This window comes from Heloderma suspectum, chromosome 2 (assembly GCF_057233095.1).
Source record: "Heloderma suspectum isolate Gila_16-S chromosome 2, 16-S_ref, whole genome shotgun sequence".
NCBI classification, from domain to species: Eukaryota; Metazoa; Chordata; class Lepidosauria; order Squamata; family Helodermatidae; genus Heloderma; species Heloderma suspectum.
In genome coordinates, this window is record NC_139459.1 from 253,275,457 (window position 1) to 253,300,921 (window position 25,465).

The following is a 25,465-nucleotide window of genomic DNA, read 5'->3' on the forward strand; positions in this document are numbered from 1 at the left end:
TTAAAACAATAAAATTTTACCATAATTTTTTTTTTTAAATACCCTAACCCACCCCAAATGCCTGCCTGAACAACCACGTTTTTAATGCACGACGGAAGCTCATTAAAGAGGGGGCATGACGGAGTTCCCTAGGGAGGGAGTTCCACAGAGTGGGGGCCACCACAGAGAAGGCCCTCTCCCTCGTCCCCACCAGTCTAGCTGTCCTGGCTGATGGGACAGAGAGAAGGCCATCTGAGGCTGATCTTGTTAAGCGGCCTGTCTGGTGTTGCTGGAGGCGCTCCTTAAGATAGGCTGGGCCGGAACCATATAGGGTTTTAAAGGTCAAAACCAACACCTTGAATTTGGCCCAGAAAACAACTGGTAACCAGTGCAACTCCTTCAGCACTGGAGTGATGTGATCTCGCCGGCGGCTACCTTTAATCAGGCGAGCCGCTGCGTTCTGTACCAGCTGCAGCTTCTGAACCGTCTTCAGGGGTAACCCCACGTAGAGCGCATTACAGTAGTCTAAACGAGAGGAGACCAGGGCATGTACTACCGATGGGAGCAGATGGTCGGGAAGGAAGGGGCGCAGCCGCCGTATCAGATGGAGTTGATACAGCGCTGTCCGGCTCACAGCTGACACCTGAGCCTCCATGGACAGCTGGGAGTCCAAAATGACCCCCAGGCTGCGGACCTGGTCTTTCAAGGGTAGCCGTACCCCATTCAACACCAGGTCAACATCCCCCAGCCTCCTCTTGTCTCCCACCAAAAGTACCTCGGCCTTGTCAGGGTTCAGCTTCAGCTTATTCCTCCCCATCCAGCCACTCACCATCTCCAGACATTTGGACAGGGATTCTACGGCCAACCTTGGTGAAGATTTGAATGAGAGGTAGAGCTGCGTGTCATCCGCATATTGATGACACTGCACCCCAAACCTCCTGATGATAGCCCCCAGTGGCTTCACATAGATGTTAAATAGCATCGGGGAGAGGATGGAACCCTGTGGCACCCCACAAGTAAGTGGCCACGGGTCCGAAACCTCCTCTCCCAGTGCTACCCTCTGGTACCTGCCGGAGAGGAAGGACCGGAACCACTGCAATACAGTGTCTCCAATGCCCAACCCCTCCAGGCGGTCCAGGAGGATACCGTGGTCAACGGTATCAAAAGCCGCTGAGAGGTCGAGGAGAACAAGGAAGGAGCATTCACCCCTATCCAGAGCCCTCCTCATATCATCCACCAAGGTGACCAAGGCCGTTTCTGTCCCATGCCCAGGCCTGAAGCCCGACTGAAATGGGTCTAGATAATCAGTTTCTTCCAAGTGTGCCTTCAACTGCACCGCCACCACCCGCTCAATCACCTTGCCCAAAAATGGCAGATTTGAGACTGGGCGAAAGTTGTTCAGAACCTGAGGATCCAAGGAGGGCTTCTTTAAGAGCGGTCTTATCACTGCCTCCTTGAGGGCTGATGGCATCATTCCCTCCTCAAGGGAGGTGTTCACCACTGCCTTGATCCCCTCACCCAGTCTCTCTCTGCAGCTCATAATGAGCCAAGATGGGCAAGGATCAAGTAAGCAGGTGGTCAGCCTTACAGATGAAAGCACCTTGTCCACTTCATCAGGAGGAAGAAGCTGGAACCAATCCCACAAAACCGGCTTGCCACAGGCCGCCTCTTGCTCACTAACTGTATCCACAGTGTGCAGAGTAACACACCTAATCTGATCAATTTTATCTGCAAAGTGCCTTGCCAAAGCCTCACAGGAGGCCTTAGAATGCTCCAGTGGTCCCGGAGCCACAGGACCGACCAGGCTCCGGACCACTTGGAACAGCCTCCTGGGGCAGCACTCTGCAGACGCGATGGAGGCAGCATAATATTCCTTTTTTGCTGCCTTCACCGCCACGTGATAGGCTGAAGATACAGCTCTAGCCCGTGTCTGATCGTCTTTGGAGCGAGACTTCCGCCACCGGCGCTCTAGCTGTCTCACCTCCTGTTTCAGAGCTCGTAACCGCGGATTGAACCATGGTGCAGTCCTAGCCCTGTTCAGGGGGAGAGGGCGTTTCGGAGCCACCCGATCTAATGCCCCACTGATTGCGGCATTCCAGCCACCCACCAGGGTCTCGACCGAGTGGCCGTTGGCATGCCCCAGAGAATCCCCAAGCGCGCTCAGGAATCCATTTGGATCCATAAGATGCCTGGGGCGGACCATTTTAATGGGTCCTCCACCCCTGCGGAGGGGTTGTGGAACCGAGAAATGTGGTTTCCAGGTAATAATCTCCCCTCCCCTCCAAGGACTGACCAGTCCCAAACCTGCTTAACTTCAGCCTGGTGGCTGCTGCCTCATGTGCCTTCAGACCATGCCCTGGGAAATAGTTACTGGGGGATTAGATTTGCATCATCATCACAACAACAATAATAATACATGGATGAATATTAACAGGGATAATCAAGTGGAAGAACAACTGAAACATCTTCAAAAGCAAAAGTGTAACGCTCAAGATATGTAAGACTGAGATAACTCATCTGGATAAAATATGACCTTGTGGGAATAACTTTAATGGAGGTTAGGCAAGCAGAGACAACAGAAAGAACAGACTTAATGAGTCTGGGAATAGAAGGAAAATAAGGTGATTACCATTCTGTAACAAAGGAGGTTGGCTGTAGCCTCCCAAGAATCCCATTACATTCAGTGTACATCTTCATAGAATAAATGAAACTTGTGTAGGAAATGTATGCACCTTTCAACTTTTTAGCATCTTCTGTCTCTCAAGTACACATCCCCAAACTACACTAATTTGCAATATCTTCCATAGCCAAGATGCTCCATCTATCTTCCACACTTTTCAAGCAATGCCAGCACATGCTGAAAGTTTCCATTGCTGCATGTATACCTCTGGTATTGCTTCTGTATTTAGACCTGATATTTCTACTGGAATATTAATCACATGCAAGTATTTATCCTTCATTAGTGTATAGAGATGTGGACAAATAGTATTTTCTGTGAGGAAAGCACATTGTGAACACTAACTTGGAAAATGAAGAATTGTGGGGGGGGGGGGTGCCTAGGAATTTTTGCTAGTCTAATGTGAATGAACAAGCAGAACTATTGCTGATCCCAAATCAATAAATCATAAACAGATAAAAGAAGAATAGTAAATGCCACTCCAATATATCAGCATAACGACCTACCATTGTTTGTTTGTTTGTATGTATACACACACACACACACACACACACACACAAATATTTTCCTGCTGACTGTGTACTGAGAACTGCTTTTCATGTAACCATGCTATTTCCATGATGCGGGGGGGGGGGGGTGTTTCCTGAAGAAAGCTCTATCCGGTTGCCACAATGTCATGGCTTGCAACTCTGGGTCAGAACAGCTTTCTAGCCTAGATTTTGGAATTATAGAAATATAAATTCTTGCAACTCAACTAATTTGCATGTCTTTTCCAAGTACATAGCATGTGTCCTATGCTTTAAGATAATACTGGGTACACATTACCAAGATGTTCTTTAAAGTGTTGGCTAATCTTGAGACTTACAACTGAGCTCCAAAGGACAGACCCTGACTTCAATCCAAAGTAATTTAACTCAAGTTGAATGTCCTTCTTGATTTAAGAGGAGGCTTATGGCAGACTACCAAAGCCTAAAGAGCTCTAAATAACCTCCATTTTACTGTTTTCAGACTTTTTGTAACCCATCAAAGCCAAGGTCTAAGTCATTCTGAATGAAAGAGGGAGCTAATTCCTGGCAATCAACATATCTAAGTTCTTGAAGTACTGAACAAGTCTGAAAAACTTATGTTGTTGGCAGCAACCAAGCATGATTCCACTATAGGCAGGGGAGAACAATGGGTGAGAGGGCTATCAGAGGAATTGGGTGGAAGATAAAGAAGCTGCAAGCCCCACTTGGTGCCTCAGAACATATAAAAATGTAGGCACTATCTTTGGTCAAAGACCCAAAAGATGAGTGATGTTTCCTGTTTCAGTTTCCTGGTGGCCTTAGACTCTCTAAGGCCATTTTCAAAGGGATCAATTTGTCATCATCACCTTTCGAGTGATATGGACCACTCGTGATTATGGGTATGCAGAAGCAGAGCCATTTATAAATCAATGCCGCATTCTAGTCAGTACAGGGGTGTGTGTGGTTCCATTCCATTTGCAGATTACAAATAAAACCCACATCACCAAGGGCACTTCTGTACTGATGTAGTCCCTACCATGAACACCCCATTACAATGTTTTTGAATTGCATCTCTCCGCACACATACCAATACCAATGGCTTCCCTGTGGACAGTCCCACATCTCACAAAAAGAGGAAAGAAAAAAGCAAAGGAGGCACTGTTTTTCCACCAGTTTCAAATGGCACCCATTTTTGTTGCCAGAAGCAGCATGTGACATCAAATTCGCCATGCTTCCTTTGCAAACATGCAGAATTCAAGCTGCTCTATTTCTGTTATGACATCATCATAATGCTCACCAATGTGCATTACCTCCCACCTGCCATACTTCTAAAGCAGCCTTCTGCAACCTGGTGCCCTCCTGTTGTTTCGTCTTCAACTCCCATTAGCCCAAGCCAGCATGGCCAATGATCAGGAAATCTGGGAGTTGCAGTCCAAAACATTTGGGGAGGGCACCAAGTTGGGGAAGGGTGTTCTAAAGCATAAAGTACAACAGAACTCAAAGATTGAGGGAGCAATCCTGTGCATGTTTACACAGAAAAAAGTCCTACAACTCCCAGCGTTGTAGATTGCACCTCCCAGATTGCACCTTAAAGGAATTAGATGGGAAAGGCTGCCAAGATGTTTTTAAAGCACCTTGTTTGGAAACATTGCAAGAGTAGGGATGGAGGAGAATTCCGCCACGGATTTCAGTGAAGCCGAATGCACTGGCATTCAGCCCCCCGAAATCCGTGGCAGAACGACCTGCCACGCCCCCCTGCAGATCCCCCCCAGGACAAGACTTATCTGGGGCGGATGTTCCAGACGGCGGTGGCTCCAGCGGCGGCGGCAGCTGGTCTTCCGATAGGCTGCCGCCACCGCCATTTGCAGTCTGGTCTTTTTTTTTTCTTCTTTTTTTTTACATAGACGTGATAGGCTACGTAACGACTTACGTAGCCTACCACGTCTGGGTTAAAAAAAAAAACACGTATGCCCATGGCCGCGGCTATGGCAGCCACCATTTGCGTTCCTTATTTTTCGCCGTCTTAAGTCTACGTAAATATTTAGGTAGACTATTACGGTGAAAATAAAGGGGAACGCAAATAGCGTAGTGGGTGCTATTTGCGTTCCTTTTTGATTCGTTGTTTTAGCCTATGGAAATATTTACGTAGGCTAAAACAGCAAATCAAAAAGGAACACAAATAGTGCCCACTACGCTATTTGTGTTCCCCTTTATTTTCACCATAATAGTCTATGTAAATATTTACGTAGACCAAGACAGCGAAAAATAAGGAACACAAATGGCGGCGGCCATAGCCAGCGCCATTTGCGTACGCGTTTGTTTGTTTTACCCAGATATGATAGGCTATGTAAGTCTTTATGTAGCCTATCATGGTTGAATACAGGGACGCAAATGGCGGCGGCTATGGCAGCCGCCATTTGCGTCCCTGCTACCCAGCGGCCGGATGTCCGGCTGCTGGTGGAGCCAGTCGGCGGCTCCGCGGAATCCCCGCAGAGTGGAGCTGGCTGGGCAGGGCTCCGGGGGGAGGGACGGCGCGCCTCCCCCCCATCGAGGATTCCAGGTGGAGGGACGGAGCTCCTCCCCCACCCACCGCGAAGCAGATCCGCGAAATGGTAAGTGACTTTCGTACATCCCTATGCAAGATATAACTATCCTGAGAAACAGGGAGAAGAAGAATGCTACTCTCACACAAATACAACTTTATATTTGCACAAAAGGAGTGTAACAGAAGCCACAATCATACATAATATTAGTGCAAGAATATCACTACTATAAGAATGCAGATCACTCTCAAAATCTTGAAGATGGTTTTAAAATAATCCCTAACAGTGCAGGAATGTGGGCACTTTTCAGTCTCGATATCAGACAGATTTCTATTTGAAATGGTATTTACCATCCATTAGGATTTCTGAAACAGGCAATGCACAGTCAGGAGACTGAGATGATTCTGAAGAACAAATCAGATCTAAAGACAATTAGCAGCACAGGCAATTAGCAACATGCAAATCTTGAATAAGATATGAAAACTCTCACTGAAGAATAAAAGTGGTGAGAAAGGATGTTTGCTCCTTTTGCTGCTTAGTATGCTAGGTTAGTTCTGCATCATTCATTTTGGTAGCATATGGTGGTATGGCTCCTGTCAGCTCTTACTTTATGTAAACGCCCTATACCTGGGGAGGATTACAATTTCACATATTAGAACACACTGGTTGGGTGCAGAAATGTCAGCTGAAATGGTTCTATATGAATCACCACGTCCCTTCTGGTACAATCTGTCCCTTTGAAGAGGTTCTACAGACTCAATATGGGAAGATGCCAAAGCAATGAACTACTTAAGAATGCTGTGGTACTGACATGGTCAAGCTTCAGGGAAGCATGATGTAAAGATCATCACAGTCACCTATGTGTTACTTCAAGAATGAATGTTAGCCTGAAAATCTTGTGTGAAAGCAAGTAAAAACAAGCTTTAATAAAAATAAATTCAAAAGGCTGTTGCACACTGCACGCTTGCATTATAGTATGTTAGCAATTTCCTGGCAATGAAGCTATTCAAAGGTGTGTGCATCACATTCTCGACGTTTCCAAATAAGCAACTTGGAACTAAGGGTGACAAGAAGGATGACCACCAGAATGCTCATTGCACCTGGTGCAATGCTCAGGCATCCTTTAGCCTGAAATCTATGAGAGTGAGGAGAAGAGCCTTCTCGGTTGTAGCACCCATGTTATACAACTCTCTCCCAAGTTGTAAGGCCCCAGGCCTGAACCAAGGTATCAGTAGTTGTAGAGGAGCTTGGATGATCCATAATGCTCTCTAACTTTGGTTCAGAAGGCTGCTGTTTTCCCTAACAGGCCTCTTGATTTACCAAGATGAGTCAAAGGTCGATAGAGAGCAGCCTCAGCGCATACCATGCTAACGAAAGCTAGTATCTTATCAGGGCCTAGTATGTGCCTGGGAAGCGAGGCTATGTTTATGCCAAGCTGCAGGTGTCTGTGTGGAGAAAGCTCCAAATGCTGGAAATGGACCCTAGTTGGCGCTTGCTAGTGTCGTGCTGCTTCACTGCTAACATGTATGGTATAAGACCCATTTTACCCCATCGCTCTGGGTTCAGAGAAGCTGTCTGATCCAACCATTGGGTACGCCTGTGGGCTGATTGCACTCAATAAACTATCTCCTTGTAAGTAAACCTGGGTCTGATTTATCACTATCTTGGCACCTCTAAATTAAGAGTTTGAAGCCCACGGCCGGAGCAATACACAAGTGAGACCCACCTGTCCTCCCATCTTACTAGTTTTTTAATCTGCTGATGAAGACTTTCCTTTACCAGAAGGACATTGTACAATGTTACCTGAACTCTGATGTATGCAGGCTTTTCTGTGGCTTTGTATTTGACATGTAAGTGTTGTTTGGTGGGATTGGGTTTTAAGACTTTTTGAAAGACTGTGCTTATAGTGGGTTTTTGGTGAGGGGGAGTTCATGAGGTCTTATATATTGGTTATTTCACTGTGTTTTTAGTATATTGTTCCAATTCAATTTTACTTATAATTTTTATTATATAAACACTTGTGGATACTTCAATGAGAATAAAACTATCACATTTATCAATCTTTGATTTAAAAAAAAATTAGTAGGTGGGTGAGTAAGCCAAATCAAGACCATGATGTGGGGAATGGTAAATTAACCCTTCCCCACCTCTTATACTATTGAAAATAAGTCACCTTGCTATTGGCAGGCGGAGGATGGGAAGCTGCTGTGAGCAAAATAAGCAGCTTGCCTTCCAGGGAAAATAGCAGCTTCAGGGATGATTTTCTTCAGGAAAATAGCATTACAAATATAGAACATAACACATACTCATAGAGTTGCTCCAGCATACAATAAGAACTAGTGTGGTGCCATTTAATTATATTACGTATGGAGATGGGAGATCCAGATTCAAACCATAATTCAGATATGAAGTTCCCTTATGGCACAATCCTATCCGTGTCAACACAGCAATAAATCCCATTAGGTTAGGGGTTGCAAGTTGGATAATTATGAAGAGGTTTGAAGCTCAAAACGCTTCGGGTTTTGAAAACCCTTTTTCAAGGGCACTCTTGAAAATCTTATTGCACTCTTTTCCAAGATAAAATACAAGCAGCTAAGTACATATACCAAAAGGGCTAAGTAGCTTCAATTAAACATCTTCACAATTTTCCAACTTGCAGTGCTTTTTTATTAAGGCACCTGGCTGGAAGGTTCCCTGTTTTAGTCTGCAGGATGTAGCCCTCTGTCAGGATAAGCCAAACAAAATATAACTTATTCTTGTCAGCCCCAATGAGGAAAAATTAAATGTCTGCCTAGTGCCTATATGGTATTGCCATCATTTTAGATTAACAGAATAATCCTCAAATCATGCAACAAATATTGTCATTGAGAAGCATGGCTGACACAAAGTTCAGTTCACTATCTAGTATATATGATTTTCCCATCATATGAAATTTTATCATTTGCTCATTAAAATATGCATCTATTATGTTTACCCTTGTATTTAATGAACTAGAAGAATGGAGTAGTTTATTCTTCCAGATCTAATTTTGCCAAATGAGATGACAGTTCACAAGCTATGTGATCTAGAATAACCCCATTGAAATTATTGGGTTCGGTGGAGAATGGGTAAGTTGTCATTTTAATGGAAAACAGATAGATAGATAGATAGATAGATAGATAGATAGATAGATAGATAGATAGACAGACAGACAGACTAAATTTATGGTCAACAACTGGTAACCCCTGGAAAGGTGCCATCTGATTCTTCAAGTTGTCTTCAAGGTGGCATAATGACTTTGCCATGTCATGCTGCCAGCCAGCCAAGATGTCATCCTATGGTTGCCCAACATGGTCGTAAACATCAGTAGTGCTTACTGGACCCGCAGCTGAACGTGCAGTCTTTATTCTGGTCCAGCTCAGTTCTAGTACAGGTACACCTCCAAATTCACCAATGAATTCTGATTTGAGCAAAATTTAGCAATGTCATTCCAGTATTGGATGGATGGATGGATCATAGAATCATAGAATAGTAAGGTTGGAAGGGGTCTACATGACCATCGAGTCCAACCCCCCATCGAGTCCAACCCCCAATAGATGAATTTGCTTTTCTGTATTAAATAGCAGGAAAGGTCCAATGAGAAGCTGCAAGCAAGTCTCACTAAGTCTCCATCTACTACCATAAAAACATATCCAGTTGTTGCGGGTGCACAGGGGGGAGAAATGACGAGACAACACAAATAGAGTTGGGATAAAACGGGGCCACATTTATTGACATATTACAATCTGCGAAGGAAGCACCGGCGGGCACATAGAAAACAAGTAATCATGACAGGTATAGAGTGAGGCATTCGTCGTGTGAGGCATGGCATCTACTGTAGCCACCCTGCAGATCGATCCACCCAATTCTGGGCTGGGAGACCTTCCCCTGTCACCACCCCTCGATCCACTGAACCCGAGTGGGTGAGGAGGGTCAGCCTCAAAGGTAAGCCTTATCTCCCAACTCGGGGCCACAAAACCCAGAGCCGAGAGCCTCGGGCCTTACCAGTCACCTGAAACGGTGCCCACGAATGCTCACCTGTCCTCTCCCCCAGTGGAGTGCCCACCCGGAACCGCCACAGGAGGGCGACAAGCCTCTGCTTAGTCACCCTCCCCCCAACCTACGCAGCAAAACACTCCAAGATGCCCCTTCGCAGATACTCCTACAAGAAAACATTGCCTAGGTCAGAGATGACCACCATCTTCAGGGATTCCAACCGTCATTCCATGCCCCTCTCAGCAGCAGGATGGACCCAATGATGGCAATTCTGGGCCAGCGGCACCAAATCAGCTGTAAATCTCAGGCTTGAAGAATCAGGGCCTTGCCCTTCAGCAGGCATAAATTGTTCCCCCCATGTGCAGAACCAGAATCTGCGGGGGAACCTTCACCAGCCCTTGCTGGAAGAACATGGACAGGAGGTGCACCAACACATGCCACGTCTGCACAGCCACTGGATTGTGGCACACCAGCTGAGCCCCAGCTAGGCTCCGCCACTTGAGGAGGGACTCTGACTAGCCCAGAGAACCATGCTGTGCCCCCAGATGAGCACGCATACCGGTTCTATCGCACCCAGACATCTGAAAGAACAAGAGACAAACATGTGAACCCAGCGTCCTCATGTCCGAAAAGGCCCAGCAGGGGCCTTGCGGAGGCCCAATACGCCTTGGAGCTCCACCTGCCGCCAGCCTGCACATTGTCTGATGTGAGCCCCAGAGACACGGCGCAAGCCCAACACCTTCAAGGCCACAGAGTGACTACCCAGAATTGATGTTTGGTCAGGGGAGAGGAGTCACTAAGGCAGAAGAAAGGGCCAGGGAGACTCCTCCAGACCTAGAGAAAAGGCCCCCAGGGTGGTGACCGGACAAAGGTCCAGCACCCTGGCTGGGAACAGCAACGCGCTAACCCCACTCCCGACCTGGTCGGTTTTGGACTTCCTCAGCGGAATAAAGACCACCTGCTGGGGAAATTGCACATCACTAAACTGCCAAGCCTCGTGTGGTGAGGTAACCAAAGGCCACAGAGCCCGTAAACCCAGCAATATGTCTGGCAGCAGAAGGGGTCTAGAGTCTGGAGGTGCCAGGGATCCCCGAGACCAACCCTGGAGCACCTGCCAGACCAGGAAGTCAGCAGTGTTGTTGGCCACACCCTTCATCTTTAGCCCAGAAGGCCAGTGCAGTAAGCCTGCCCCAATAGTCTGGGCAGTCCCTTTCATGTTTAAAAATTGATCGTAGTCCTGAATCAGTTCCAGCTGAACAGGATGCTGAGGCCTTTGCTTGGGAAGAAGCTGAAGCCAAAACTATAGTTACTCTAGCAGGATACCCTATGGATAGGGTAAGAGAAGAGCAAAAGAGCCTAGACTAGATCTTACTTAAAGGCCAGGATTGGACACATCTCCTGTACTGCCATAGCACTGGGCATAGTACAGGAAGCTGAATAATAAGAAAACTCCTGCTATACATATAAGCCCAAATAGCTCCCATCAACTGCCACAGAGAAAATCTTAACAATTTGTCATCTACTCTCCAAGACTGTCTCCATTCAAAAGTCATCAGGGGGAGCAATGCGAGGAGCCGCACAATGAAACACAAAATGAATATTAGGACCTGCGTGTAGCACTCTAAATGTTTGTTAACCATTCTGCTACTTAACGCTGAAGCATGGCACAGCAAACCTCTAAGAAGCTGGTTGACTTTTATTTTCTGATTAACACACGGGCTTATAAATATCCAATTCAAAGATCAGGGGAAAAATTAACAACAGGAATTAGCTGCTGGGTACAGCTAAAACTGGAAGACATCAGCTTTTGCCACCCTCGAGGTGATGCCACCCTGGCTTCAACACTGGCACACCAAGTTGGTGTTCTGAGCTTTCCCTGGCCTGTCCACCTTGAAGGTGGACTGAGGGGCCTGTGATTGTTCCAACCCATTGCCCCTGGTCAGCAACCAGTGAGGCAAATTCTGCTAACCACACCCTCCGAAGCTGGCAATGATATAAGTTGGGTTAGCAGCCCATTACCTTCTAGGAGGTGCTCCAAACGCATGCTGCATCTGCCAATCACTGGATGATGGCATACCGGCTAAGCCCAAGCTGGGATCCACTGCTTGAGGAGGCCCTCCGACGGGCACAGAAAACCATGCTGCGCTCACAGTCGAACACCCGCACCGGTTCACAAACACTCCGACCATCTAACCAAGCGCATTCCTCCAGTAAAGTTGAGGAAGCAAGCTGGACTGATGATCATTATAGCTGGCAAATTGTGCCACATGATCTGGGAAAGGTCCTTGCCTTTCCCACCCACACAGGTTGTTCCCTCCTAGATGCAGCACTGGAACCTGCAGGGGAACACGCACCAACCCATAATGGAATGGAGTGGGAAGAAAGCACTCTCGCTACAAGCTGCGCCGGTCAATCCACGAACACATGCACCGTGGAACAGGCTGCTCCGGGAGCTGCAGCTTGACTTATATGCGCTACGACCAGCTCGAAACAACAAGCTGTGTCTGGACATGAGAACGCATGCTCACGGGTTGATGTCCAATACATTGATCAAAGAAAAATAAATAACTGTAAGGACAAGAAAAGTGATGCCGAGCAGTAAAGTCCACACTTTAGGAATGGACACAAGACCATAACTGTAAACACCGGGAGGGCTACAACTGTTGCAGCTGAATGAGAGAGCAACACCCCAGGGCTCCCTGTCAACCCAGGCACAGAAGGCCCTTGTCCTGTGAGACATGAAGCGCAGCATGGCTTACACTACTTAAATACACAACACTCAATGAGAGCCTCTTAGAGTGGTTTCTGGAATTTCCAGCGTCCGGGTATTAGATGAAACATTGGCACTGGTGCTCAGCCTGCCGTTTGTATACCTCATGAGAAAAACAGGCATTACGCAGGAGGTGTGTTGCAAATTCAATACTACTACCCGATCCATAAGGATCGGATTGCGGGAGGACTGTGGTTTAATAATCTGAATGGAGGCCTGCCCCTCACACACAAGGAATTTAAGAATGGATGTAAAGCCTTGAATCAGCCTGCATGGGCAATGCTGTATATAAGAGAATTTTGAAAAACGGGATTTCAAGAGATCATAGGGCAGCCCTTGGGTGTGTCACTACGCACCAGATGATCCTATACATTGACTCTAACAGGGTAGTGTTTCATACCTCCCGTGTTACTGCACAGTTGTAACCTTAATAAATTTAACAAGTTAGCTGAATTGGCACAGACTCCTGCCACTGACTGTGGAGTAAACAAAACAGGTGGGGGGGCAACCTTGTTTAGCTTCAGCAAAGCAGAAGCTACCTGTTCCTCCCAAGCATGCCCTTGGAGTGAATGCTAAAGCTGCTGCCTTGCAAGATGAACAAAGAACAACCCTTACAATCATCAACACAGTGAGGCGGGTTACACAGAGAGCCAGGGATTGGCCTAAATCACACAGTGAGCTTTATGGCCAATTGGGAACTAGAACCCATATCTCCAAGTCCCATTATGGCACTTTAACCACTGCACCAAGCTGGTACTCTAAGCTGCCAGGGAGGAGTGAAAACAGGAGAACCCCAAACCCACATAGCTACCAGTCTCCCCTCGCGGGGGTTGGCAATGGCTCTACCAGGGGCATGAGTCAAGATTCTCACCACGCCCTACCCAGGGAAGCTGGGTATCAAGCCCCAGACTTTGTTAAAAATAAGGGCGCTCTGTGATATGCTCAAAGGCCCGAGTCTGAAACTTAGGCAAGGCGGAGGGCCTTCCCCCTTCCCCCCTGCTCACTTTTCTTCTCATTTCCTTTTGTCCCTTTTTCTACCTGTCTATGAACCTTGCACTCCGACCTGAAAAATTAAGACCACAATTCGAAGCTGCCTCCCTGCGGAAAGGAGACCTTCTATGTGGGGTGGGAATGGATGGAAACAACCCTTTGAATTGTAGAGGGGGATCTATGTCTTCACCTCCCCACCCAAACACAACTTCCCCTCCAGCTAGGGATGGCGGAGAATTTCTCCCCGAAACTTCGGGGGGCCGAGCGCCAACGTATTCGGCCCCCTGAACAAGTTTCAGGGAGAAATTCAGGCTATTTGCGTTGCCCTTATTTTCGCCGTAGTCTACATAAATCTTTACATAGACTACAGCGACCAAATAAGGAACGCGAATGGCGGCTCCCTATGGGGGCCGTCATTTGCGTACGCGCTTTTTTTTTTTTTAAGTCACCTGTGATAGGCTACGTGACGATTTACGTAGCCGATCATGGCTGACTTTGCAGATCTAGCCATGATAGGCTACATTAATCGTCACGTAGCCTATCACGGGGGTGTTTTTTTTTTTAACTTTTAATTTCGCGGCCGGGCGAGGCGCCTCCTCCCCAGCCTGAATTTCGGCTGGGCGAGGCGGGAAGCCTCCTCCCCGGCCTGAATTTCGGCCGGGCGAGGCGGGAAGCCTCCCCCCTGGCCTGAATTTCGGCTGGGCGAGGCGGGAAGCCTCCCCCCCGGCCTGAATTTCGGCCGGGCGAGGCGGGAAGCCTCCCCCCTGGCCTGAATTTCGGCTGGGCGAGGCGGGAAGCCTCCCCCCCGGCCTGAACTTCGCGGGGGGAGCAGCGAAGCGCCTCCCCCCCACCGCGAACAAGCTTCGAGGACAGGTAAGTCACTTTCGTCCACCCCTACTAATAACAAACAAAATATGTGGACTTCCCATGCAGAAAATAAGGCCACCAAAAATCATAGAATCATAGGGTTGGAAGGGGCCTACAAGACCATTGGGACCAGCCCCCTGCTAAATGTGGGAAGCCTGATTCCCATGCGGTCACCCAGCCAAGTACAAACCTGGGCTGACGCCGCTTAGCTTCTGAGATCAGGAAAGATCGGGCACATCCAGCCCTTTGACTGATTGCTTGGAGGTGTGGGGAAAGAACTCCGCTGCATGATTATTATTATTATTATTATTATTATTATTATTATTGCACTGCAGGCCATTCAGGAGGCATGGGCGAACCCCCCCACCCCTCTCTGGGCTGGCAAGGCCGCTCTGCTGCCACCCACAGCAAAGGCAATTCAGGCCGCTTCGTAGCACTGAAAACTCCCATTCCTTCTGCAGGGGCGGCAAGGCCACTTAGCTGCTGCCCACTGAAATCCCCAGCCCTAAGGGCCTCATTGGAGGTGCAGGAAGCGCCCGTAGCGTAGCAAGGCCATGCTACTCAGGGGTGATTGCTAGGTGGTAGGCCGACCTGCTATATTGGCCAAACAGGCCACACTACCCGCAAAATGGGAAGAACCCTCAGGGAATGAACCCCCGTTGGCTGCAGCCTCTCCAGGGTGCGGGGGGGGGAATTCCCCCAAGAAAGGCAGCAATACAGGGGCCTCGGTCAGCGGCAAATGGGCTGCTCTGAGGCGCAGGAAAAAGCCCGCGAAAAGGCGGCAATTCGGGCGAGGCGGGAGAAAACTCCCCCCTCCTCCAGTTGTAGTGGGAGGCCATCGCTGCCACCGAGAAAGGTGGCAATTCCAGGCTGCTCGGGGCGAGGGAAAACTCCCTCGTTGGGCAAAATGGGGCTCCACAGAAGGCGCAGGAAGCCCGGAGGGAGCAAGCTTGTGAAAATCCCACTGCTGGACCGGCAAGGCAGCGCTGCAGCCGCCCGCTGCAAAGCGCAGCAGAATCCGGGCCATACGGGGCATGGGAAACTCCCCCCCCCTCGATAGGCATGGCAAGGGCCTGCAGTCAGCAGCCCTAGGGTCAAGCAGGGGGGATGCAGGGAACTACTCCCTCCCCCCACTCGAGAGTGATGGCCCCACGAGGTCCGGGGAAAAACAAACACAAACAAACAAAAACAGCCCGCCCTAAGAGTGGCTGGCACCCTCCTGTGGCTCGCTGGAGCCCTCGCTGCTGAGCGCCGTCGCTTCCTCCACAACGCTCACCGCCTCCTCCTCGACGCTGCTGCTGCTGCTGCTGCGAGAATGAATCCTGGCTGGCCGGCCCTCGTGCTCGCGCTCCCTCGCGCGCTAATAAGCAGCAGCATCACACGGACAGAGAAGAGTCTAGACAGAGCAGCACGGAAGGCGAGCCAAGGGCCCGCACGCGTGAAGTCAGCCCTCGCTCTCCTCGCCCCCATCCTGAGGCGCATGCGCTCTTCGCTCCGCTCTCCTTAGCCAGAAGAGCCAGAATGAATGAGGAAAGGGGGCAGGGAGGCCTAAATATCAGCCAGCTCAGCCCCCACCCCACCTGGACGTCAGGAGCAAGGGCGAATGGCCCTCGATCTTGTCCCGCCCTTCCCCCCCCACCCGCAACATCCCTCCCCACGGCCAGGCAAGCCAGACATGGGGTGAGGGGACTTCCAAATTGAAAAGAAAACTTGAAACAAGTGAATACTCTTTGAATAATTGTAATATTATCAAGGTAACTTTTGAGGTAATTTTTGCCCCCTTTTTCCAAATTGCCCCTGAGGCAGATGCTTTTATCACTCCCACCCTAATAGAACCTGTAGAAGTTGCTTTTCCAACACATTTCCCCAAGTTTGCGTCTTCAGCGTTTCCACCACCACCCCTCCCCAAGAGCATACAAAGGAGAATGAGAGAATGTTGCTAAGCACTGAACAGAGTTCTTGGAACATGTTACAAAATGCATTCGTCCATTATTATCTAGGTCATGATGAGTAAGCAGGGTGATGTTTGTTTCAAGAAGTGCATTCAGTGCATTAATATGGATATACTTGGGGAGAGGGAAAATAATATCCAGGACATTCTTTTTACTAGAAACATTTAAATTCTAATTTGTGGAGATGCACTTTTTTCTGTATTAACAAGCAAACAGGATAGAAAATGCATGTTGTCTTCTTCCCATATGCTCTAAGGAAAAGGGAAAGGAAAGGAAGCAACGAGAGCATGAACTATTTGCAGTTGTCACTTTGGGACTTGAAATACGTGCATTCTTAGCAGACAGGTGATTACCACTCAAAGGAAGAAAGGGTGATAACAGGAGGATAATAAATAGTCTTGAGATTAAAGTGTATACTTGGGTGCCAGAACTCAACAAATTTTGAAGGTCCTGTGAGCTCACTGCCTTGATGTTGTTTTCCTAAAAACCATTTCCTAAAAAGTGTTAGGAGTATTATCTGGGATCAATAGCTAGATCTTCCTTCATACCAGGGGTAAGCAACATAAGAACATAAGAGGAGTCATGCTGGATGAGACCAAGGTTCCATTTTGTCCAACATTCTGTTCACACAGCGGCCAACCAGTTGTCGGCCAGGAACCCACAAGCAGGACACGAATGCAACAGCATCTTCCTGCCCATGTTCCCCAGCAACTGGTATACATAGGCTCACTGCCTCTGGTACTGGAGGTAGCACATAGCCATCAAGACTAGTAGCCATTGATAGCATTTTCCTCCAAAAATTTGTCTAACAACCTTTGCCCTCCATAAGTTTTGGACTACAGTTTCCATAATCCCTGTCCATTGGCCTTGCTGGCTGGAGCTGATGTGAGTAGTAGTTGCCTAGCCTGTTTAAAACCATCACTTGACTGCGGTGTTCCACATAAAACTAAAGATCATTAGCATACTCATCATTATATGGTCCATTAAGAAGTATTTATTCCTTTCTATAACAATTCCATGAAGTAAATGGCTGTTTATTTATTTGACTGAGTTACATACCACTTCATCCCCAAGATCTGAACAGCTTACACAAATATTTAATGTGTTACACTTTTCTTTCAAAAATGGGCAGCGGGGAGATAAATAAGAAAATGAGATTTTTTTAGGATTCCATAAAGATGTTCAAAATAGTTTTGCAATTAACTCTTGGGAACATCTCGTAGTTATTATTCCCACTTTTAAAAGATGGGCTGTTGAAGCTGATCTGCCCAAGGCAATGGACTCAGCTCTCTATCATGTGTTATACTGCTCATGAGCTGACTCCTGAGTACAAAATACAGACACGTAGCATCATTTATGAAGGGCACTCGTGTATAAATTATGGCTGTTGCCTGAAATACACAGAAAGGTATCCTTTTCCAGGTCACTGCGTGCGTATAGTTTCTGTTTTAAAGCAACAATTTAAGCATGTGGCTGCCTTTCATAATATGTGCTATGCACATGTATTGGGTGTCAGCTCTTCAGCTACAAAACAAACAGTACAAAGTGTTTATGAAGTGTGTACGAAGCCCAACATATGTATACGAAGTATATATATATAGGAAGTGTATAGGAAGTATGTACCAAGCCCTGTATGAAGTGTGTATATATACGAAATGCATACAAAACCCTGTACGAAGTGTGCATACGAAGTGGACACACTTATACATAGTTATAGACATATTTATATGTAGTTATATATGTGAAGTGTATACGAAGCCCTGTACGAAGTGTGTATGAAACTCAACATGTGTGGTGTGGCTAAGATGGAATCTCAACACAGGGCACTCTGGAATTGCAAACCATGTCATTATATCTGGAGAAAATAAGGTAACTTGCAGTGCAACCCTAAGGTCCCTGGAAGGGTGTGCCAGGGGCCACAGGGTATGGTAGATGCCGCCCTCCCCCCACAGACCATAAACAGAACTGCAACCTTGGGGGCAAATCTGAGCAGGGACTTACACCTTCCCACACACTGCCCCCTCCCAGCCACTGACTGTGGAAAGCCCTGTGACTAGGGATGTACAAAAGTCACTTATCTTTTAACGAAATGTGATTCGAGGTGGGGGGGAGGCGCTCCGTTCCTCCCCCCGGAAATTCTGGCTGGGGGGGAGGCGCTCCATCCCTCCCCCCCCCGAATCCTGGCCGGCCGGGTCCGCAAATGGTGGCGGCCGTAGCCGCCGCCGTTTGCGTCCCTGCAGTCAGCCGTGAGAGGCTATGTAAATGTTTACATAGCCTATCACGGCTGAGTAAAAAAACAAAAAACAAAACGCCCATGGGCGCCGCCATTTGCGTTCCTTATTTTGGCACATCTAATCTACGTAACACGACTGACATGACTGAACGACTGAACAACAACAAGTCTACGTAAACATTTACGTAGACTATGGTGAAAATAAGGAGAACGCAAATAGCGTAGACGCTATGCTATTTGCGTTCCCCTTATTTTTGCCGTAGTCTACGTAAATGTTTACGTAGACTAGACGTGCCAAAATAAGGAACACAAATGGCGGCGCCCATGGGCGCCGCCATTTGCATACGTGAGGGGTTTTGTTTTGTTTTTTTAACTCAGCCATGATAGGCTACGTAAACATTTACGTAGCCTATCATGGTATTTTTTTAAAATCTAGCCGCGATAGGCTACGTAAATCTTTACGTAGCCTATCACGTTTTTTGTTTTTTGTTTTTTTAACTTGGAAATGGCAGCGGTGGCAGCCGGTCGGAAGACTGGCCGCTGCAGCTGCCGCCGCCGAACCGCCGCCGAACCGTCGCTGAAGCTGCCGCCGCCAGGGAGATTCGCCCAAGGTAAGTCCCGTCCCGGGGTGGGCAGACCGTTTTGCCACCGATTTCGGGGGGCCGAATGCACTGGCATTCGGCCTCCCCGAGATTCGTGGCGAAATTCTCTGACATCCCTAGTTTTTTGTTTGTTTTTTGCTTGCTCACAAAAGTGTTTGCATCAAAATTACAGTTATCACCTGATCTGACTGGTCAGTGTGGCTGGCTGTTTTTTGTTTTTGTTTTTTTAGAAAAGTAATGTTATGTCCCTACTGAAAATCTTTCTAACACCTACTGCATCTGAGCCACCAAATTCAGAACAATCTACAGCCACAAAGATAGGCTTTCCAAAGTATATCTTGATCCTTGATCCTGTGTATGTTTTCTCAGAAGTAAGTCCTAATGAGTTCATTTAGGCTTACTCCCATGTAACTGTGCATAGGATTGCAGGCTCACAATGCAGTCCTATACATGTCTGCTCAGAAGTAAGCCTCATTAAGTTCAATGGGGCTTTCTCCCAGGTAAGTGTGCTCAGAATCACAGCCACAGAGGATTATTTTATCCACTGCACAGTCCATGACCTCAGTTACCTATGAAATCTTAGGACTGCCACTGCGTTGATTTCCACAGCCTGCTAGTGAGAAATAAAGAAGAAAAACTGGTGCTGGGCATAAATAAGGTTAAAAACAATTTTAAAATATAGCTAAAAATAAGCCCAATGCTGTACGTACCTGAAAGAGATATGCAGATCCTTTTGTGTTCTAGATAGGATCTCAGCAACAACAACAACAACAAAAAGGCTTACCGTAAATATCTCACTTGTGCTTGGTTTTTGCTGACACCAGTAAAGCTCATACCAAAAGAATAAAGCTTTTTAAATACATCATCTCATGTACACCCTGGGCATGTTTGTGGGAGGTGTGGGGGGAGTTCTGTGCTCGTTTTCAATTTCCTAGCTTTTATCTCTTTAAGTTACACTTTCTATATTAGGAGTTATAATCAAGGGCACATGAGATGACATTTCTTCCCAGAACTCAGTGGCCTGAGGTGATGAGACTACTCTCTGTATACTGAGAAAGGAACAGGAAGAACTAATAAAAACCTAGTTTAAATACATTGTTCCAAACAACCTACCTATCCAAATCACTACCCAGGATAACACAAGTGATCATAGTGATTGAATCAACCCTGTTCATTTTAATTTTTAAATCTCAATTTTAAATTCAGAACAACAAAATATTCCCCTTAGAAACAGGGAATGTACAAATCAGTCTATATCTGGTCCTTGTCAATTGCATCTCATTTCCACATCATTCTATGATATAAAAAAAACACAGTTGAAAATTCTAGGGATGTACGAAAGTCACCTTTTCGCGGATGTGATTCGCGGTGGGGGGGAGGGGCTCCATCCATCCCCCCAGAATCCTCGACGGGGGGGAGGTTATCCGGTCCTCCCTCCCGGAATCCTGCCTGGCCTGCTCCGCTCTGCAGCAGCTCCACAGAACAGCCAGTGAGGGCAGTTCGCAGCTGGAGTTTGTAGCGGCTGCCATTTGCATCCAGCCAGGCTGCCGTGATAGGCTACATAAGTATTTACATAGCCTATCACAACAGGCAAAAAAAAAAAAATCGTACGCAAATAGCGGCGGCTACGGTGGCCGCCATTTGCGTTCCCTATTTTTCGCTGTTTTATCCTACATAAATATTTAGGTAGGCTATTGCGGTGAAAAAAAAGGGAATGCAAATAGCGTAGTGGGCGCCATTTGCGTTCCTTTTCCCCCCCGCCGTTTTAGCCTACATAAATATTTACGTAAGCTATTACGGCGAAAAAAAGGGAACGCAAATGGCAGCCGCCGTAGCCGCCACCACTTGAGTATGCTGTTTTTGTTTTGTTTTGTTTTTTGCTTGCTTTGATAGGCTACATCTACGGTATTTGCGTTCCTCTTTCTTTTTGCTGTAATAGCTTATGTAAATATTTACGTAGGCTAAAACAGCGAACAAAAGGGAACGCAAATGGCGGCCGCCGTAGCCGCCACCACTTGCGTATGCTGTTTTTGTTTTGTTTTGTTTTTTGCTTGCCATAATAGGCTACATAAATACTTACATAGCCTATCACGGCAAACAGCAGATGCAAATGGCGGCTGTGGCAGCCGGTCGAAAGACCAGCCGCCGCCGCCAGAACATCCGCCCCAGATAAGCTTCATCCCAGGGGGGAATCCGCGGGGGGGAGGCCGTTCCGCCATGGGTTTCAGGGGGCCAAATGCCAGTGCATTCGGCCTCACTGAAATCCGTGGTGGAATTCTCCGCCATCCCTAGAAAATTCACATTTGTTTCCATGCTCAAATTACCATAGTGTACACATGTGGATCATAACAAATTGTGGCAAGTTCTTGGTGGTATGGGGATACCAAGTCATCTTGTCTTCCTCCTGAGGAATTAGGGATGTCAGAGAATTCTGCCACAGACTCCAGTCTCTAAAGAGTCCGGCCCCCCAGAATCCATGGCGGAACGGCCTCCTCCCCCCGCCACCTCACGGAATCTCCCCTGGAATGGACTTACCTGGCAGCAGATTCAGTGGTGGCAGCAGCTCCGGCTGGTCTCCTGGCAGGCCGCTGCTAGGCTGCTGCGGCCGCAAATGTAGGGATGTCAGAGAATTCCGCGACGGATCTCAGTGAGGCCGAATGCCGGTGCATTCAGCCCCCCGAAATCTGTCACGGAACGAAGCCCCCACCCCCCCAACCCACGAAAGGTGCGCGGGACGAAGTCCCGGCCGCCCCCAACCCACAAAAGGCACATGAAACGGAGCACTTACCTGCTCCTGTCCGTGCTGCTTTGTGAATGGCAGCCATCCTGCGGCCGCCATTCGCATCCTCCTCTTCATAGCCGTGATAAGCTACGTAAGTATTTATGTAGCCTATCATGGCAGGGGGGAAAAAACCCAGCGTACGCAAATGGCGGTGGCTACCACCATTTGCGTACGCTGGGGGTTTCCCCCCTGCCGTGATAGGCTACGTAAATATTTACATAGCCTATCATGGCTCAATACAGGGACGCAAATGGCGGCGGCTACAACGGCCACCATTTGCATTTCTGCAGGGCTGCCCAGTGGCCGGATGTCCGGCTGCGGGCGGCCGGAGCCGGCCAGTGGCTCCGCGGCTTGGCTGCAGAGTGGAGCTAGACAGGCAGGATTCTGGGGGGGAGGACCAGATCGCCTCCCCCGTCGAGGATTCTGGGGGGAGGGACGGAGCGCCTCCCCCCCACCGCGGATTGCCCGGCATGGAGCCAGGTAGGTGTTTCGTACATCCCTACACAAATGGCGGCCATCATAGCGGCCACCATTTGCGTCCTTGCAGTCAGCCGTGATAGGCTACGTAAGTATTTACGTAGCCTATCACGGCAAAGGGCAGGGATGCAAATGGTGGCCGCTACACCATTTGCACTCCTGCTCTTTGCCGTGATAGCCTACGTCGTAAGTATTTACGTAGCCTATCACAGTAAAGGCAGCCACGCAAATTCAAAATGGAGACCAAATGACATTCTCCAGCATCCCTGATTTCCCTTGATATGCTCCCTTGTTGATGAACATTTTGAAATGTTGGTATTCAGAAATGTTTTTGACAGTTAATATTAGGGTTTTTTTAATTATTTGTAAATTCAAGAGGTTTGATGTGCCCAAGCAGCACCATCCTGCATGGTTAGCAATCACAATTTAGGGATGTACGAAAGTGACTTACCTTTCCGCGAATTATGTTGATGGTGGGGGGGAGGTGTTCCGTCCCTCCCCCTGGAATCCTGGCCGGGGGGGAGGCGCTCCGTTCCTCCCCCCCCCCCCCGGAATCCTGGCCAGCCGGCTGTGCTCCGCAGCGATTCTGCAGAGCCGCCGGCCGGCTCTGCCAGCAGCCGGACATCTGACCACTGGCTAGCAGGGACGCAAATGGTGGTGGCCATAGCCGCCGCCGTTTGTGTCCCTGCAGTCAGCTGTGATAGGCTACGTAAATGTTTACATAGCCTATCACGGCTGATTTTTAAAAAAAACAACAATGCGCGTACGCAAATTGTGACGGCCATGGGCGCCGCCATTTGCGTTCCTTATTTTGGCACGTCTTAGTCTATGTAAACATTTACGTAGACTAAGACGGCAAAAATAAGAGGAACGCAAATAGCGTAGATGCTACGCTTATTTTCTCCTTATTTTCGCTGTCTTAGTCTCCGTAAATGTTTACATAGACTAAGATGTGCCAAAATAAGGAACGCAAATGGTGGTGGCCATAGCCGCCGCCATTTGCGTACGCGCATTTTTTGTTGTTGTTTTTTTAAGTCAGCCATGATAGGCTACGTAAAGATTTACGTACCCTATCAACGTGTTTTTTTAAAATCTAGCCGTGATAGGCTACGTAAATTTTTACGTAGCCTATCAACGTTTTTTTGTTTCTTTGTGTTTTTTTTAACCTGGAAATGGCGGTGGCGGCAGCTGGTCGGAAGACCGGCCGCTGCCGAACCGCGACCGGAGCCGCCGCTGGAACTGCAGCCGCCAGGAAGATCTGCCCAAGGTAAGTCTCGTCCCGGGGGGGGCGGGGGCGGGCCATTCTGCCACCGATTTCGGGGGGCCAAATGCACTGGCATTCGGCCTCCCTGAGATCCGTGGCGGAACTTTCGTACATCCCTATCACAATTTCATTCTGCTTGTGGTACAGGAATAAAATCAGCAGGACATAATTACCATTGGTTCTATATAGCCTAATGAAGTGTGTAGAATATGGTCACATACATTATGTACATAATGTGAATAGAATATTATTGTTATTATATTTAATAAATTAACCCATCCTGCATACATTCCTTAGAGCAGCTCACAAAAAACTTATCAATAAAACAACATATTCAGTGATTAAAAAGCCAGTTGGTTTAAGACCAGAGTTAAGGCTAACTCATGTTGGCTTGAGCTCCACAAAGCTACAAAACTGGAAGCTAATAGATTTGATCCATGATCAGTGATTATTTTAAAACACTTGTATCCCACCCTATATCATTAAGATCTCATGGCATCGTACAGATAAAATCAATTTAAACAGCTGAACGCAGATTAAATCATTAAATAAGCTAATACCAATTAAAAATCTAAAACAATAAAACAGTTAAAGCTGTCGCCACTCAGGCAAGGAGTGGGGGCCGCTATGCTTGCCCAACTCAGCATGCTCTGACTCGGGCAAGGGCAGGAAGTTGCGGATTGGCATCTGGGGTGCCAAACTGGAGGGAACCCACCGAGCTCAAGCTCCCAAATGGACACTCACAACATCCCTAAATCGGGCCTCCAAGGGGAAGGCGTTCCACAACCGGGGTGCCACAGCAGAGAAGGCCCTCTCCCACGTCCCACCATAGTGTATGTCTCGCACTGGTGGGGCGCAGAGGAGGCCCCTCCAACAGATCTCAGTCCTCAGACAGACATATATAGGAAGAGAATTCTCAGTGAGTTTAAGATTTACATTAATTAATTTACCTTTTGAGGGCTATTTCCCATGCCATATTTTAATCCTTGAACTCTTATGAGTTTACTTTTAAAGATTTGTATCGATTTGTTTTATTACCCATGGAGTCTATTTTAAACGCGTTAAAAATTAATTTGATTTACTCTTTTCTCCTTGCCTTAGACCCTCTTATATACTATTAACATATCATTATACAATAGGTTTACTACACGGGCCCAGCTCTGGCAAGTCCCAACCAAAAAATCATTTCCCAACCTAGTTCAAAAATCTATATTTAGGGATGTCGGAGAATTTCTCCACGAATCTCCGGGAGGCCGAATGCCAACACATTCGGCCCCCCAAAATTGGTGGGGAAATTCTCCGACACCCCCCCGCCCCCCCCGAGATGGGATTTACCTCTGGCGAATGTCCCTCTCAGCGGCGGGTCCTGGTGGCGGCGGCGACAGTGGCAGCCAGTCTTCTGACCGGCAGCCGCCACCACCATTTCCCAGTAAAGTTAAAAAAAAAAAAACGTCATAGGCTATGTAACGATTTACGTAGCCTATCACGGCTAGATTTTCAAAGTCAGCCGTGATAAGCTACGTAAATCCTTACGTAGCCTATCACGGCTGACTTTGAAAAAAAAAAAGTGCGTACGCAAATGGCGGCGCCCATGGGCGCCGCCATTTGCGTTCCTTATTTGGGCATGGGTAGTCTACGTAACGATTTATGTAGACTACGGTGAAAATAGGGGCAACGCTATTTGCATTGCCCTTATTTTTGCCGTAGTCTACGTAAATCTTTACGTAGACTACCTGTGCCCAAATAAGGAACCCATGGGCGCCGCCATTTGCATACGCGCTTTTTTTTTTCTCAAAGTCAGCCATGATA

General features: G+C 47.7%; 1 protein-coding gene across 4 annotated transcripts in view; it reads right to left on the minus strand.

Moving 5' to 3' along the window:
- KCTD16 (potassium channel tetramerization domain containing 16) overlaps positions 1-25,465 on the minus strand; it is a 304,464-nt gene that overhangs the window by 185,763 nt on the left and 93,236 nt on the right. The gene's annotated exons all lie outside the window — the stretch shown is intronic.